Source organism: Aristolochia californica, unplaced genomic scaffold (assembly GCF_029961685.1).
Source record: "Aristolochia californica isolate CCGP_79_NKW_82.1479 unplaced genomic scaffold, dmAriCali1.0.hap1 SCAF_2, whole genome shotgun sequence".
In the NCBI taxonomy this organism is placed as follows: domain Eukaryota; kingdom Viridiplantae; phylum Streptophyta; class Magnoliopsida; order Piperales; family Aristolochiaceae; genus Aristolochia; species Aristolochia californica.
In genome coordinates, this window is record NW_027181881.1 from 14,813,023 (window position 1) to 14,830,944 (window position 17,922).

General features: G+C 43.3%; 1 pseudogene; it reads left to right on the plus strand.

The window, feature by feature from the left end:
* Positions 1 to 1,073: 1,073 nt before the first annotated feature.
* Positions 1,074 to 2,512, plus strand: LOC137954920 (3-ketoacyl-CoA thiolase 1, peroxisomal-like; annotated as a pseudogene).
* The last annotated feature ends 15,410 nt before the right edge of the window (positions 2,513 to 17,922 follow it).

Sequence of the window (17,922 nt, forward strand, 5' to 3'; positions counted from 1 at the left end):
GGCGGCCAATCCAACTCTATCAACTGTAGCAGTTCATTGATGGGAAAAAAAAAAATTGCAACGGTACAACCAAATTAAAGGGTCCTCTGACCCATTAAAGACTGGAAAATCAAGTTTAATGTAGCTTGGAATTACCCTGTTGCCTGGACTAAAATTTCCCCCATATCCCGTTTGCTCTATTTGTCCAGGGTGATGTGCGCCTTGCCCATTCGAAGGTGCCCTTTCCCCTTCTCTCGAGGTTGGGGTTCTACCGGAAATCATCTCATATACTTGAGAGAGTCGGCTATCAAGCAATGCTGCAAGTCGGCCCTCTGTTCCTCCTATCTAGCGTTCACCATTTCCATGACCCTTTCCATCAAATCTTCATTGTTCAAAGATTCCCCCATGTTTACTCGCTCTGATGCCAAAGTGCTATGGTCCTTAACCATAGACCTCGTCACTCGACGAGAAGAAGGATCATCAATGGTATTCAGGAAGGGACCTGTTTGAACTGATTTCCCTGGTCGACCTATCTTTACTGAGAATGTTTAGAAGAGAGATGAATTCGTGACGTGAAGAGAGGAAGCCAGGCTCGTCAAAGGGAGACCTGAACCTTGGTTTCATTGAGGAGAATGCCAATCCTAGGTTCCTTAGAGGAGAACGTTGATCCTGTTTGAATGAAATTCGACTTGTCTTTCTCCATTCTTTCCGTCCTCTTAAGCAAAACATGCTAAGGACCAATTACAAGTTTTTACAATATTGCCATTGCTGGGTTACACGTTACTATGAGCTGAAATAAATTAACTTATAAGTACTAAGTTACTTGAGTGATCTTTTCTGAGTCATCCACTCAATCGCGTCGCCTTTGGATGACTCATTCGGCTATCGAGTCCATAACATTTTGCACTTATCAAAATAGACAGCTTGTGCTTACACTCATGGATTCTTCCACCACATGATGTCTGTTGTGCCAGTGCAGAAAACTATGCTTCCAGACAACCTAGAAAACAGAGTTGTTGTGATAGTGCAGACACCAATGCTGAAAACAGTGGCAGTGCAGCATGAAATAGACAACGCTGCTGGTTTTCTAGCCCATGTATGGCATATGGATTTGCAGGATGCAAGCATTCTATGTTGGTTTTCCAGAAACGGTGCCATTCAGAACTGTGAAATAGCAAGGTTCTTATAGCCTTCAAGTTGTTACCGCTGTTGCTGCAGCTATACAAGCCGGCTTCGATGACGAAGAACTTGGAGTTGGATTAGATTCAATGACCGCAAATCCAATGGCGTGGGTATGCTCAATCCACACTAAGATAAAGAATTTTCAGAAAGCTCCAGATTTTCTTCCTCTGGGTATTGCTACTGCATATGTTCCTCATCGAATTAGTGTCACTAGGTAGAAGTAAGAACACGTTGTTGTTCTCTCCCATAAGCAACCTGCTGCAGCAACTACATCAGTGGCTACAAAGATCATTGACACTAAAAATCAGGAGGAGAAAAATGTTGTACTTTCTGTGGATGATGGATGCCAACATAATGCATTTGTGTCCAACTGAGCTAAGCTAAAGACTGTTTTCAAGAAGGATGGCACGACCTGTTAGTGTATCAATGCTCACCTCTCACGAGTTACTGCTAATCTAATGTATTCACTGGCCCTCAATTATGAGGAGCACCAATCTCGATAGTGAGTAAATTAGTTAGTAGTTTTGGCTTAGACACTGATGAGGTCAAATTGTGACCGCAATGGCTATTTGTGAAGAAATTGTAAAATGAAAGCGGGGTTCAGGGTGTCAGCCCCGATGGGGGTTCAAGGGGGCTGGCCCACGGTATGCCCTTAGTCATGAATGGAAGACCCAAGCATGAACGGAAAATTAAAAGGACTCAAGTGTGAACGGGAATTAATGGAAGCAGCAGAAAACAGAGGTGAACTCTATACTGACTGTCGCAGCGGACAGAGGCATCCATCGGTGTCGGAAGAGAAAGGAAGCTTCCTTTCTCTTCTTTCTGTAGCTGTCTCCCAGCTGTCTTCCTCGATTCAGTGCTGCAAATCACCTATGAATAAAGGTGTTCTTCAGCAACAAATTGCATCCAGAGTAATACCTATTCCCTGTTCATTTTTTTTTTTAGTTTCTTCTTCTGTAAGTCCAAAAGCCATTGAAGCTCTTCTAAGAGCATGTGGTGAGACGAAATCAGCTTTGTATTAAATAAAGTTTAGCGTTGGCTTTCTTCTTGATTGATGTTAAGATGTTCCTGGGTTGAGCTTACTCTGTTTTACACGACCACTGCTGGTAACGCGAGCCAAGTTAGTGATGGTGCTGGTGTAATCCTCTTTATGAGAAGATCATTGGCAGAACAAAAAGCATTACCAATTCTAGGTGTATTCAGGAATTTTACTGTTGTTGGTATGGACCCTTCTGTAATGGGCATAGGTCCACCTATTGCAATTTCTACCGCAGAGGAGTTGTATGAGAAAGTGGTTCCTGCATTCGATGTCAAGATGCTTAACCGTATTGGGGTTTGCTACAACAAGTGATGCTGGCAGTATAAAAAAAATGCTTCTCTGGTGGAATGCTCTATTTTTGTCGTCCAGAGAGCTGACCCAGATACCGCGGATGCTACTTGGGACCAGGTGGAGACGTCGGCAAGGGCAACCCTACCTTCAAGCTTGAGGAAAAGCTCTTTCTCTCAGGGGTTGTAATGTTGTGCACGCAATAACATTATTAAGAGTCTAATTAATTATTTTTCTTTAATTTACTTTATTTTATTTCAGTTAAAGAATTAATAGGCCACATGGGCATTTTTTTAATATTTTATCTACAAGGGAATTTTTTTAATATTTTATCTTGAACCTTATAAGGGTGAACCCTGTTTAAGGGGTAAGAGTAGTGAGAAAAAAATAAGTATTGATTTAGCGTAAACAAGGGTTATGAGTTCTCCACAATCAGCTCAATGGTGTGCGTTCTCCTCAAAGAACCTAGAGTTTTCAACCTGCCCTTCGGCTTGATTTTCTTCTTTCTCTTCTTCCTCCCTACGAATCATCGTGTCAGATCCAGGATCGTAATAGGCTTATCCTTAAGTGTTAGAGTTTGGGTGTAATTGGGACAAACGTAGTGTTATTGTAATTGGAATATGCTACCTTCCTCTATTATAAATAGAGGTTCATGAACTCTGATTATAAGAAGTTCATAAAGTCAATCAAGTATTTCTCTTTTCCATAAATTCAACATGGTATCAGAGCAAGTTATATAAGTTGACTTGATCAACCCACAAAGATAATGAGATCCTTTTCTCTAAACCCTACACCCAAAGTCTAGGTTCGTAGTTATTTTTTCCAGTCCTAACACCCGCAGTTTGCTTTGAATTTTTCACCTCTATCTAGAGGTTTTCATATTGAAAATTATATATTGATGGAAAGATATTTGAGTCTACTTTCCAAGGAAAAATGAATTTTTTTCAATCGAACTTATCTACAAAGAGAAATCAATATTTGAATGATCAAATGTCAGATTGCAAAAGAGGTTCGGGCAGCAGCAGATAGCTTCAAATTTTGAGGTATTTTATGCCATCAAGAACGAGACTTTATGGATATATATCAAAATAAATATGTGCAAGTTTATTCTCTTAAATATTCAACCAATTTTCAATTGGATTTATCTACAAAGAGAAATCGATATTTGAAGCAGTGACAGTTAGATTGAAAAAAAGGTTCGAGCAGCAGTAGAAAGCTTCAAATTCTGAGGTATTTTATGCTATCGAGAACGAGACTTTATATGGGAAATTTTATATAAAAATAAATATATGTAAGTATTTTTTCTTACCTATTCAACCAATTCTCGATCTGAGTTTTTTATAAGGAAATATTGATCTTGGAAGAGTCAATGGTCATGCTGGAAAAAAAAGGAGAAACAGTGCTTAGTTCGGCAAAATGACAAAGACCAAAATCTATCAGATTATTTACCTTCTGATAATTATATTTTATGAAGAGAATTAGTACTTGGATGAAATTGTTACGGTCCTGGATCTGACACATGGATTCGTAGGGAGGAAGAAGAAGAAGACAAAAATCAAGCTAAAGGGAAGCTTGAAAACCCTAGGTTCGTTAAGGAGAACGCACACCCCTGAGCTCATTGAGGAGAACTCAAAACCCTTATTTAACCTAAATCAATGCTTGTCTTTCTCATTACTCTTACCCCTTAAATAGGGTTCACCCTTACAAGGTTTAAGATAAAATATTAAAAAAAATACCCCTATAAATGAAATATTCCAAAAATACCCATGTGGCCTAAAACTGAAATAAAATAAAGTAAAGTACAGAAAAAATTAAAATAACAATGTCATTGCATGCATAACATTACACCCCCTAGAAGAAAGAGCTTGTCTTCAAGCTCGAAGGTAGGGTATTCTTGCCCGTGCCAACGTCTCCATCCGTTCTCAAGTATCAACTACGATATCTGTGTCAACCCTCTGGACTACAAAACTGGAGCATCCAACCAAAAAAGCAATTTTTTCAGGAGCCGGTGACATTACCGAAGCTCGCAAACTCAATCTTTGAAATGGACCAGCCACCTGAACAAGACAACTCCAAGAGGCCTCCCTCGGGAACAGACCCACAAACGGTTCCCACAATGACTGTTTGGAAGTTAACTCCAGTTGGGTTTCCTCTGAATTCTTCGAACAAGGTCACAATGTTGCCATCCGGTTTCAAGAATGATCTGGGCACAAGATAACATTTTTGAGTGGGTTGGCCACACTCGATCGCACATTTTCCTAGGTTGTAGCCACCATGGTAATCACATTCACCCCATCCTTCCAATGCGGAGGAGAAATTGGACCAGAACCTTCCAATGCTGCATCCATTTACCCAAGGTTTGGAGATTCACCATGACTAGGTCCAATCCAAGAGGAGCTTTGAAGGTTGTTCTGTACCAATTCATCATTTTGTTGATGGTCATATTCGCATATTGCAATTTGTGTTTGGACACATTAGAGTGAAGCTGCTACTTGTCTCCATCCAACCCAACCTTGTATGTCCACTAGCTCTTTGACAGATCTTTGACAAATTTCCCATCAAAGACCAACTGGACTGGATCACATCCAATGCCAGACAAAAACATATCAAAAGCAGCATTGTAGTTTGCCAAGCCAACAGTGGCACTGAGGAGATTCAAGTGATTTTTTTCTTGTGTAATGTGAATAGGAACCTCCAAAACAAAATTGACTTTTCCATTTTTACGGTCCTGGGTCATGGATCGAGTAACACGGCGTGGGAGTTGGGAATCCAGCACTGGTACTGAGTTGCTGGATTCGGTAAGGAGGGTTCCCTTCTTTGGGTACTCTTCCACCAATGATCAGTCTCCCTTTTTATGATCTCATTCTAGTGCTAAAGTTATAGCTAGAATGGAAGTAATTCAGGTGGAGAAAGAATGGAGAAATACCTGTTTTGCTCACATTAATTAGGGTTTCAACCCTGATTTGATGCAGCTCCTTCTAGGAGTTGAAGACCTAGCTTGATGGGGCAGCCTTGGCTCACGTTGATGTTGTTCTTGCTCTATTTTCGTGATGAATTCCCAGCAAGAAGAGTTGCTATAACTTTTCACATGAAAGAACCAGAATTATTCCTCTTTTGCTGCTCATCAAGAGGGAATGGAACCCAACTTCTTGTTGACTCTGGTGATGAGAGAAGATCCTCTCTTTGGGTTCAGAAAAGGGGCAGGAAGCTCCTTTTCTTAGTATGGATGATGAGGGATGAATTTGGGTGAAGATGGATAGCAATGGAGGGTGAAGGTTGGATTTTTGGAGTAAACCCTAAACTCAAGATCAAGAGGTGATGTCAACCTATTTAGACTAGGTTATTCTAAAATCTCAAAGCTTACCAATTTCATTCATACCTTTCCCTTAAATAGGTCACGTCAAGGAGTTTTAGGGTTAGGGTTACAATAATTCCCCATAATGCCCTTACATATAAAGTAATTAGAAATAACTCCTACTTAAAAAAATATAAGAAATAAATCCTACTCAAAGAAATATAAGAATTAAATCCTATTGAGTGAGTTGTTGTTGTCTCCTTCATTGTGTGACTCAGTGTGCTATTGAGTCCACAACATCCATACGCAGGCCCATACTGGCAGCCAACAAATTTTCCATTTAAAAATGCATGGAGGACATGTCCACAGGAGTTCACTCCCAGTGTCACTTCCTTGTTGAAGATGGGATCGCTCCTTTATCGACGAGATTTTGGAAGAATATGCTTCCAATTTCCGAAAATCTGGGTGCCCACCGTGTGATTTCGGAAGTTTTGAGGCCGATTTCGGATTTGATGTCTCATACTCTGATTTCTAATGTGCAAAGTCCCAGCTGTTCGCTTTGGATTTCCCTGGGTGGAAAATGGTAATTTTTTTGGCCCTTGGCCTTTCTGCCAGTCCGAAATAGCTTTTGCTGCCTCTCGTTCAGTGCTTATTTCGTGCTCGAAGAATGTGAAATTTTCTAGCCCGTGGCCACTCTTCCCATCCGAGACAGCGTCTGCTACCTTTCCTTCTGTGAATTTTTCATGCTCGGAGGTTTTAAACCTCTTCATTGCATAAATTTCAATAGAAGTTTTACTCATTCCCTCTTCTATTTCTTCCAATAATTCGAGTATGGCCATACATTTTTCTCAGAACGAATCGCACATTGTGTTCCCGCTCTGATACCATTTTTTATGGTCCCGGATCTGACACATGGATTCGTAGGGAGGAAGAAGAGGAAAACAAAAATCAAGCCAAAGGGAAGCTTGAAAACCCTAGGTTCGTTAAGGAGAACGTACACCCCACTCGTTGTGGAGAACTCAAAACCCTTTAACCTAAATCAATGTTTATCTTTCTCATTACTCTTACCCTTTATAGGGTTCAACCTTACAAGGTTTAAGATAAAATATTACAAAAATACCCCTATAATTGTAATATTCCAAAAATACCCATGTGGCCTAAAACTGAAATAAAAACAATTAAAATAATAATGTTATTGTGTGCATAACATTACATCCCCCCTCTGGGATTGGAACTCACGACGTGGGTGCCCGCTCTGATACCAAATGTTAAGTACCTAGCCAATACTACCCAAAAGACCGGCCTAGTAGGTAGCGAAAAGCCAAGTACTTAACCCAGGACCATTAAAAAAATGTATTTATGCCTAGTTTTAGAAGGAGAAAATTTCATGGTAATTTGATCTATATTTAAATATATATTCGCATTAGAAGAATTAAAGATCATACTGGTATTCTGATTTATTGAAAATTCTGAATTCATGCCCTTTGTTTTGCGTCACTGTTTGAGTTGCTATATCTGGAAAATATCTCACTTCTCTTTGGTTTAAGGGCTTATTAATGTGTCTATGTTATTTTCACTTATTGTTACATCTATGATATTTGGTTCAAGCTACCTCCCAACTTAAGGGGGAAAAATAGAAGAAGTATAAGAAAGAGGTATTTTATTCTATATATTGTGGATAAGTTTATGTGACCAAGATATTCAAGAAAGGGGGAACACAAAACAAGAAGCTTATGCATCTAAGAAAAAATATTTAAATCAGATTATGATTATTTCATGGGTCCTTCTACAAGGTTTACAATTTTGGTTCATGTTATATGTGTTGGAAGATGGTCATGTTATATTACAGCTACTGCTAATATGTCTCTTTGGATGAGACATTATTATTGAAGAAGAGGTGGCTTCAGTACCTTTTCTCATACCATAATTTATTTGACTCTCAAAAATATCACGGTTATGACACCATGAGAGTCGGTGCCCACATTGGGACACCATGATAAATTTAACTTTCAAAAATATCACTATTGGGATACCATGAGAGTCGATGTCTGTTGGATTCTCTAGCATGGATTAAGTCACCCGACGATCTCCTCTGAGTTCTAGTGTGGATGACAAGGAAGAAAGAAAGTGTTTTTGGTTTCTTAGAACGCCCAATGGTGGTTGATGAGTTCTGAGTGGAAGGAGAGCAGAGACGTTGTTAGATTTGAGCTATCAAAGGAGCTCCCCCTTAGGCCTCGTGAGAGAGAGAACCTGATCTCATTTACCTATTTAAATTTTTTGCCTTCATTCATTCCATTCACGCCCTTATAAGACTAGGACGTCCCTTACACAACCAATGCAAAAGCCTTAATCTTTTTTAGGAAAATTACAACAAATGCCACTAAGTAGAAATTCGGAAAATTACATAAGTCACCCTTGACATCTACCTGCTACTCTAGTTGCTATGCATTCCATAACATCAGCCCCCCCTGCCCCCATCCTGGAGAAAGAGCTTGTCCGCAAGCACAAATGTAGGGTAAAGGGTCTAAAAGTGCTCGAGTGGTTCCCAGGAGGCTGGAAGCAAATCGGCATCAATCCACTGCACGAGTAGCTCCCAGGAGTTGTGGGAACGGCGAGCCTGCAAGACCTGTGCTGGGGAAGGAAGAGTACGCCCTTCATGCAATGGAGGCAAGGGCGTGTGTAGCATGGGTGAGTCATCGTGAAAGGTCCTCAAGAGAGAAACATGGAAGACGTCGTATATACTGGCATCGGGGGGAAGCTGGAGGCAATAAGCAACACTGCCGATATGCGCCAATACCTGGAAAGACCCATAATATTTGGGAGAAAGTTTGTGCCTGCGTGCTGTTGTAACTGAATGTTGTCGGTAAGGCTAGAGGCGCAACCAAACATAATCGCCCAGAGCAAAAGAAAGGTCCATGTGACACTTGTCATAGTGAAGCTTCATAGTGTCCTGAGCTTTCTGTAAATGAGCCTTGACCTGTGCAAGCATAGTATCCCGTTCACCCAAGGACTGGTCGATCAGTGGTAGGTGTGATAACCCAAGTTCATAAGAGATGATGCGAGGAGGTTCACGTCCATATACCACTCTGAAGGGGATGGTGCCCAGTGCTGTATGGTACAAGGTGTTGTAACAATACTCCGCCCAAGCTAACCAATGCACCCAACGTTTGGGATGATCCCCAACGAAGCACCGCAAATAGACCTCAAGAGTGCGGTTCACCACTACGGTCCCCAAACCTAGAGCATGACACATCATCAAGCAAACCAACTAACAATCACTAAAATATCTGATTTACTAGACGATTTATTGCTGGCCTTAACGTCGGTTCTGGTGCCAGTCTTCTCGTCGAGTAGCTACTACTCCAGTTGACTCACAACTTAGCTAGTTATACTCTAGCAGAGTAAGGGTTAAGCTCCCTCAGGGCTCCTAAATCCATAGGTGGGACCATATGTGTTTGGCCATCAACTATAATACCGAAGAGTCAATAACTACCCCCAGGAATGATACATAGGCTCCCTTGAAGAAGGTTTACTCGTATCAGCCATACCCATAGGTAAACATCCATAGATGAAACCGCTATCCCACATCACACTTTGAAGAAATCTCCGTGTGACTGGCCACTAAAGGCAGCAGGAATCACGCGCTGAACACAAGTCCTTGAGTTACTCACCATAAGGTTTTCATTCAATACTTCAAGTTCGAACTGGTCAATCCCAGAATGGTTGTTTGAGTACAGAACTCTCAAACTAGGGACCAGAATTCTGGTCATCGACTACCGGAACCATTTACGCTCTCAGTTCGCAAGAGAGTACCCTGAGTCCATGACGGGGTCGGCATCGCCGGGGGACCTTCAATCAATCAAGACCGGAGTACACCAAAGGTTATCCCAATAAGAATGAATAAGCCAAAAATAAAAACTTTAATGTACTAAGGGATAGAAACGTGGGGATTGCCCACAATGTGCTAAGTTTACAGTCGTAAGCAAGACTCTAACACAGTCAAGATGAAAGGACAGGTTCCTCCAAGAAAATCACCATCACCTCCTTCGGTGTGGGACATTTTCATGATACGGTTTGAGCCTCTAACCATTAACTTTGAAGACCGACCCGTCTTCGTGATTGCGGATATCAACAGCGCCATGAGGAAACACCTGTGTAACCTCAAATGGACCGGACCACCTGGATCTCAGCTTCCCTGGAAACAAATGCAATCGTGAGTTATAAAGTAAAACATTCTGCCCAATAGTAAAAGACTTAAGAAAAATAGATTTATCATGTAAAAGCTTTGTTCGCTCCTTGTACAGTTTGGCATTCTCATAAGCACCATGACATATCTCCTCCAACTCATTCAATTGCAAGTTCATTTCCTCACCCGCTTGAGCCAAATCAAAATTCAAAGCCTTAATGGCCCAATAAGCTCTATGCTCAAGCTCAACATGTAGATGACATGCTTTGCCGAACACTAGGCGAAATGGAGACATCCCAATAGGAGTCAGAAGCATGTTTTTTTTTTTTTTTTTGTTATATCCTAACCTAAGACCATGGAGAACAAAGAAATACACTTAATAAATGCCTCCGCGGCAACGGCGCCAAAAACTTGATGTGAAATTTAATTACATCAGCTTTTATACCTCACAATCGTACGAATCGTTCATGTAATCTAGTGAGAAGCAAAGGTCATATCCACAGGGAGGACTAAATTTTGTTTATTCTTTAGTCAACTAGCCTAACCAAATATGATAAATTAATCTGAACTAAACACTAATTATATCCTAAATTGTCAAGCAATAACCTAATTAACTACTTGCACAACAGGAAACGTCAACTCTGGATTTTATCGTGATTTGTGCCTCTCTCGAGCGCACCTAACCACGAATCTGGATTCTCAATCCTTGCATCTAGCCCCTCTCGGGCGCCTAGAGTTAATGATAGAGATCGGATTACAATAGAATGCAGAGAATCAATTTCCTATTGTGATGATGCTAAAATTATCAACTTTGGATTTTACAGTGATACGTGCCTCTCTCGAGCGCCACGTAACCACGGATCCGATTTCTCAATCCTTACGTCTAGCCCCTCTAGGGCGCATAGAGTGAATGACAGAAATCGAATTAAAATACCAAAATCCAACCTAAATTACAATCCTACCCTAACTAGCTAATTTAATCAAATATCTGAAAAAACAAATATTCGTTAAACATTAATTATCAAATCAAATTTAATAAACATTCAAAACCTAAGTTCAAACTATAGGAAAATTAAATTACAAAATGACGGATTACGCCCCTTCTCCTTCCTCCCGCTCGAGCAGCAAAGGCTGGTTCTCATGGGTGCTGCAATTTCCAGAAATTGATGGCTTCGGGTTGCAAGAGCGAGTGGCTGGAGGTAGAGACGACGCCGGTGAAGAAGGATAGAAACCCATGGATGGACGTGGTGCGGCGGACGACGGTGTGGAGCCGAAATCCTCTGATCGGCTCTCTCGAGTCTCGATCGGAGTCGAAATAGCTTCGGAAATGGTCAAAAATGGGTAATTGACGCCGGAGGATGGTTGGAATGCGGAATTGGCATCGGAGGAGCCCTCTCGGGTCACCTCTCGGCCTGGCGAGCAGAGAATGGCAGCGTCCAACTCACCGCGACGGAGACTCTCTCAAGCTCTCCTCGGGTCTGTTCTCGGTTGCCGGATGGTGGTAGACGACGGTGACGAACGGCGTTCGGAGGGAGCCCCCTCGGGTCTCCCCTCCTTTGGTCGGCGGCCCTTTCCCCTTTCCGTTGACGGTCCCCTGTTTTTCCCCCTTTTCGTCTCTTTTCTTTCAAAATGCTCTTACCTTAAAAATCTCTCTCTTTCACTAATGCCATTTTGGTAAATATCTCCTTCTCCACCAAAACTCTCTTGAAATTCCATAATTGAATCCATAAAAATCATTTCAGGAAGAAATAAACCCTAAAAGCAATGAAATATAATTCAAAAGAGAAAAATATGCAATATAGACATTGATTAATGCCAAATTCAATAAATGCACGTTTCATTTGAAAACCGATAAATAACCACCAATAACACAATTATAAGGGCTATTCTATTATAATTAACCTAGTTCTCATGTCAGAATCTAGCATCTATCAATCGTGTTGCGGTCACTTGTGATGGACTCCGGTAAGCCATAGAGGCGGACAATTTCATTTATGAAAAGTTGGGTGATCTGGGCTACTGTATACGGCTGAGCCAAGGGCAGGAAGTGGCCGTATTTTGAGAACCAGTCCACCACAACCAGAATAACCGATTTGCCCAAAGAATTGGGAAGGCCTTCGATAAAATCCATGGAGAGATCTGCCCAGATCTGGGATGGCAGGTGAAGGGGCTGCAGCAGGCCAGCCCGGTGGATGGATTCAGCTTTGCTCCGTTGGTAAACTTGGTAGGCGGAGACATAATCAGCAACCATCCGCTTCATGCCCCACCAATAGAAGTCCCGGCTATGATGAAAGTAAGTTTTCTGCTGGCCCTCATGAGTACTATCATGTAAGGAAGAGACAATACTGGTGATGAGAAGGGACATGTGCTGGAGAAAAATGCGGTTCTTGTACATGATTAGGCAGTCCTGAATTGCCCACTGGCGGTCCACAGTGCCCTGCTCAATTTTCTGGTACAGTTCGAGGAGTTTAGTATGTTGTTGGATCTTACCTCGGATGAAGTCCAGCAAGAGAACCCATGGTTGACTGATAGCATGCAGCTGAGGTTCCAGCAAGTCTCGGCGGGACAGTGCATCTGCACCCTTGTTGAGGTGACTAGGATTGTACTCCACCTTGAAATCAAACCCCATAAGTTTACTGAGCCAATGCTTCTAGGGGGAAGTCGTGAGACGTTTCTCCAGCAAGTACTTCAAGCTGCAATGGTCTGTGCGGATCACAAAGTGCCGACCCCATAGGTAGGGCCTCCAATGTTGAATGGCCTTGGCAAAGCCGATGAGTGCCAATTCTTAGGTGGCTAACTTGTGGTGGTGCGGGGCCAAGTGGCAGCTAGAGTACGCGATGGGATGGTCGTGCTGCTGCAGGACTGGTCTGATGCCCCCATCGGAAGCATCACATACAATAATAAACGGTTCTTAAAAATTCGGAAGTTGGAGAACCGGTGCATAACCTAAGGATTGTTTCAGCTGGTGGAAGGATGAACAGGCAGCCTCTATCCAAGTGAAGGCATTCCGCTTGAGTAAGCTTGTCAGCGGTGCGGCGATCTGGCCATAATCACGAATAAACTTTCTGTAATACCCAGCCAAACCGAGAAACCTCATCAAGGCCGTGACCAACTACGGAGTAGGCCAGTCCAGCACTGACTGGATTTTGTTGCTGTCCACTTTCACCCCGGAAGCAGAGATCACATGACCCAAGTAGGCGACTTCAGAGTTCCCCATCTCACATTTGGATTTATTGAGGAACAAATGGTGGGAGCGCAGTAGCTGGAACACCTGACCCAAGTGCTGAATATGATCTTCCCAATTCTGACTATAGATCAAAATATCATAAAAAAAAAAACAAGAACATATTTGAGTAGGAAGGGATGAAATACCTCATTCATCAGCACCTGGAAGGTGGACGAAGCATTGGAAAGATCAAAGGGCATCACCAAGAATTCAAAATGACCATGATGTGTCCAGAAAGCCGTCTTCTCCACATCCTCAGGGTGGACCCGGATTTCATGGTAGCCGGATTTCAAGTCCAGCTTCGTAAAACATTATGCGCCATGAAGTTCGTCCAACAGTTCATCCACCACGGGGATGGGAAATTTATCCTTGATTGTGTGAGCGTTGAGCTCCCTGTAGTCCACACAGAACCTCCAAGACTTGTTCTATTTTTTTACCAACAACACTAGCGACGAGAAGGGCAAATGGCTGGGCTGAATAATGCCTTGAGTTAACATGAGCTGACACAGATGCTCTATCTCATCTTTCTGCAAATGTGGATAACGGTAGGGGTACACGAGTACTGGTTCGGTGCCCAACTTGAACCGAATAAAATGATCACAAGCCCATATCAGCAGAAGAGCAGCAGGTTGCTAAAATAAGTCAACGAAGTCCTCAATGAGCTGACGGCCCTCTGAGTCCAGCACTTGGAGATGTTACAGAGTGCACTGTAATGGGGCATGAGTGCCATGGAGTGTGAACTGTTGTTGACCCTGGGTGAAGCTCATAGTAAGGGACTTAAAATCCCACAAAATCGGTCCCAACTGATGCAGCCATTAATGCCCAATACTAGATCAAAGCGCAAGCGGAATGACAAGAAAATCTGCGGTGAAGGTGTGGCCTTCAATCACAAATGGAACGGCGGAACATTCCCCCACGCTGGTAATTTTTGCGTCATTAGCTACCAAAATGGACAAGCCCGAGTTATGCTGAATTGGTAAGCCCAACTGGTTGGCTTAGGAAATTGTGGGTGTTGCCCGAGTCAACCAGTTCAAGTAACAGAAGAGCCTGGATGCCAGCATGTAGCTGCATCGTATTAGCGTTGTGTAATCTCATCATGGCATGGAGGAAAATGGCCAGTTCTTCCGCTTCCATGAAGACCTCGTCCTCAAGGGAAGGGCTCTCTTCGGGATCCTCGACCTCTAACCAAAACAGTCACTTGCATAAGTGGCCATGGAAGTACTTCTTGTTGCAATTAAAATAGAGGCCCTATGCCTTTCGCTGGTCCATTTCGGATTTAAAAAGGCATGTAATATATTGCGGAGGAGGAGTGGACCTGGTAGTCTCCGATGCATGTGAGGTGGGAGGTCCTTGGCGCAGAGGGGTGCTGTGATTGGAGGCAGCGCTAGAGGGCATTCTGTTCGGCCAGGGTACCAAGGATTCCTTTAGAATTCTATGTTTAGCATCCAACATCCTGGCCAAATTCATGGCATGGTCTAAGGATGAGGAGCCATGCAATTCCACTTCAAGGCGTAAAGCCTCCACCAACCCAGTAGTAAACAAAGGAACATACTGGTTTGGACTCACCAATGGACTGGCGCGGGCAAGCCGTTCCTAAAATTGTTTCTGATACGCCTCAATGGAGCTGGTTTGTTTAAGATTAACCAAATCCCCAAGAGGGTTGCTGCGTGCGGGGGGACCAAACCTCAGCATGCAATAGTCCTTAACCATGTCCCAATCATGCACGGGATGCTCTGAATTGAACTGGTTAAAGAGACGCACTCCTCTGTCTGGGTTCCTTGGTGCCAAAAGAAGTGGTCACACCGATGAATCTAGATTAAGGGGTCAGCGGACCCATCATAGGTCGGGAATTGTAATTTGGTGTATCGGGGCACTTTGGAAGGGCTGGTGCCATGAGAGACCCCTATGTGGAAATGAGAAGGACGCAGAGGAGGGGGGGAGGGGTTGGTCGGGTGGAACTACTTGGACGGGGAGCCTCTTAGGTTCCCTGAAATTGGAGAGTTGGAGCATAGTCTCCTGGAGTTGGTCTATCCATGTGTGGAGAGCAGCTTGGTCAGACCTCATTTCGTCAATCACAGTACGCAAATCAGCTTGAGAGCAAAAATCATCCAAGGTGGTCATGTCTGATACCACGATGTTGGGTTCTCTAGCCATGAATTGAGTTGGTCTATCCAAGTGTGGATGACGAGGAAGAAAGTGTTTTTGGTTTCATAGAATGCCCAATGGTGGTTGGTGAGTTCCGAGAGGAAGGAGAGCAAAGACATTGTTAGATTTGAGCTTTCAAATGAGCTCCTCCTTAGGCCTTGTGAGAGAGAGAACCTGATCCCATTTACCTGTTGAAATTTCTTGCCTTCATTCATTCCATTCACACCCTTATAAGACCAGGATGTCCCTTACACAGCCAACGCAAAAGCCATAGTCTTTTTAAGGAAAATTACATCAAATGCAACTAAGTATAAATTCAAAAAATTACATAAGTCACCCTCTATGTCTACCTGCTACTCTAGATGCTATGGAGTTCATAATAGTGTCCGGACTAGGACAACTCCGAAAAATCCGTACTTTTCGTGGTGGTTGATAGATTCTCCAAGTACGGACATTTTATACTGCTGGCACATCCTTATACAGCAACACAGGTTGCTCAGACTTTCCTGGAGCAGACAGTCTGCTTACATGGCATTCCAGAATCCATTGTGAGTCACAGAGATGCAGTTTTCACGAGCACCTTTTGGCAGGAACTATTTCGCTTGAGCGGGACTAGATTGAAGTTCTCCTCCGCCTATCATCCATAGACAGACGGGCAGACAGAGGTGGTGAACCGCACCATTGAGATGTATCTACGGTGCTTGGTGGGTGAACGTCTGCAACAATGGGTTCAATGGCTTCCATGGGCCGAATACTGTTACAACACTTCGTTCCACTCTGCCTTGCAATCCACTCCTTTCCAGGTTATATTTGGCTGGGATCCACCTCGCCTTCTCTCGTACAACCCAGGATCCACCGCATGGACGCGATTGATCAGGCACTCATGGACCGGGATCTACTACTACAGAATATCATAGAATGGTTATGTCGCACCCAAGCTTGGATGAAGGATGTCTACGACAAAGGCCACCATGAGGTCTCTTTTGAGGTTGGGGAGTATGTGTGGCTAGGGTTCCAGCCCTACCGTCAGCAATCTCTTCCGGGACCTCCACGTCATAAGCTCTCTCCCCGATTTTTTGGGCCGTTTGCCATTCTTCGATGCATGGAACCGGTCGCCTATCAACTCAAATTATTGGACACAGCCAAAATTCATGATGTGTTTCATGTCTCTATTTTGAAGCCACATTCCGGGGTGCAGCCTACATCCGCTCTATTCCTACCACCGGTTGATCATGGCGAGGTTGTTCTTAACCCATCCGCGATGTTACGCGAGCGGCTGACCAATGACCTTTGGGAGATTCTCGTTCAGTGGACAGACACTGACCCTGACGCTGCCACATGGGAACGTGTCGACATCTTCAAACAGGTCTACCCAGCTTTTGAGCTTGAGGACAAGCTCTTTCTCTATGGGGAGGCAGATGTTGAGGACTCAATAGCACACCGAATCACACAACGAAGGAGGCAACAACAACTCACTCAATAGGATTTATTTCTTATATTGTTTTAAGTAGGATTTATTTCTAATTACTTTTATATGTAGGGGCATTATGGGGAATTATTGTAACCCTAACCCTAAAACTCCATGACGTGATCTATTTAAGGGAAAGGAAAGAATGAAATAGGTGAACTTTGAGATTTTAGAATAACCTAGTGTAAACAGGTTCAGATCACCTCTTGATCTCGAGTTTAGGGTTTAATCCAAAAATCCAACCTATCCTTCACCCTCCATTGCCATCCATCTTCACCCAACTTCCTCCATCATCATCCATACTAAGAAGAGGAGCTTCCTGCCCCTTTTTCGAGCCCAAAGAGGAGGTTTGTCCTCCTCGGCAGCAGCAGCAAGAAGGACCTCAATTCCACCCTTATCGAACAGAAAAGTGAGGATCTTCATCCTCAGATCTTGAGCAATCCCGGTGCAACGTGGGAGCTAATCACAGCAGCAAAGAAGAGGTAATAATCTATCCCAAACTCATGTTTCAAGTTAATTAAGAAAGAAGGATTGCACTCTTAGCTAGAGCAGCAACAAAGAGGGCCAAACCCTCTTTGTTGTGAACAAGAAAAGAGAGCAGCTTGCTCTAGGAAGCTCAGTGTTGCTATGGGGTATCCTACCTATCACAGCAACTCGTTAGGACCATCAAAAGAAGAGCTTTCCACCTGGCCGGGCACTAGTCAAAGAGAAAGACTCATATACAGACCCTTGACGTGAAGTGAGCTTAAATTCTGAGTGCTCGAGTCTCAAGTTCCACGTCGTGTTACTCGATCCATGACCCTGGACCGTAACAACTTGGTATCAGAGCAGGGTAACATAGGAGATAATATCAGCAATGCAGAAATCCAAATCAGGACACAAAAGATAGAAGATAGCCTTAAAACAACACAACCAGTGTTGGGGAAGCTTTGTGGTTTGGAAGAAGAGATGAGTCGTGTCATCAGCATGCTAACGGAGTTGAGGGCAGAGAGACATCAGAGTCCAGAGGTGAGAGAGGTTGCTCAACCATATCACAGAAGAGGGGAGCAGTAGCCTGGGCGCACTGCTGTCCAAGGACCCCAGCATGGAGGCACAGTTCCAAGGTACACCAAGT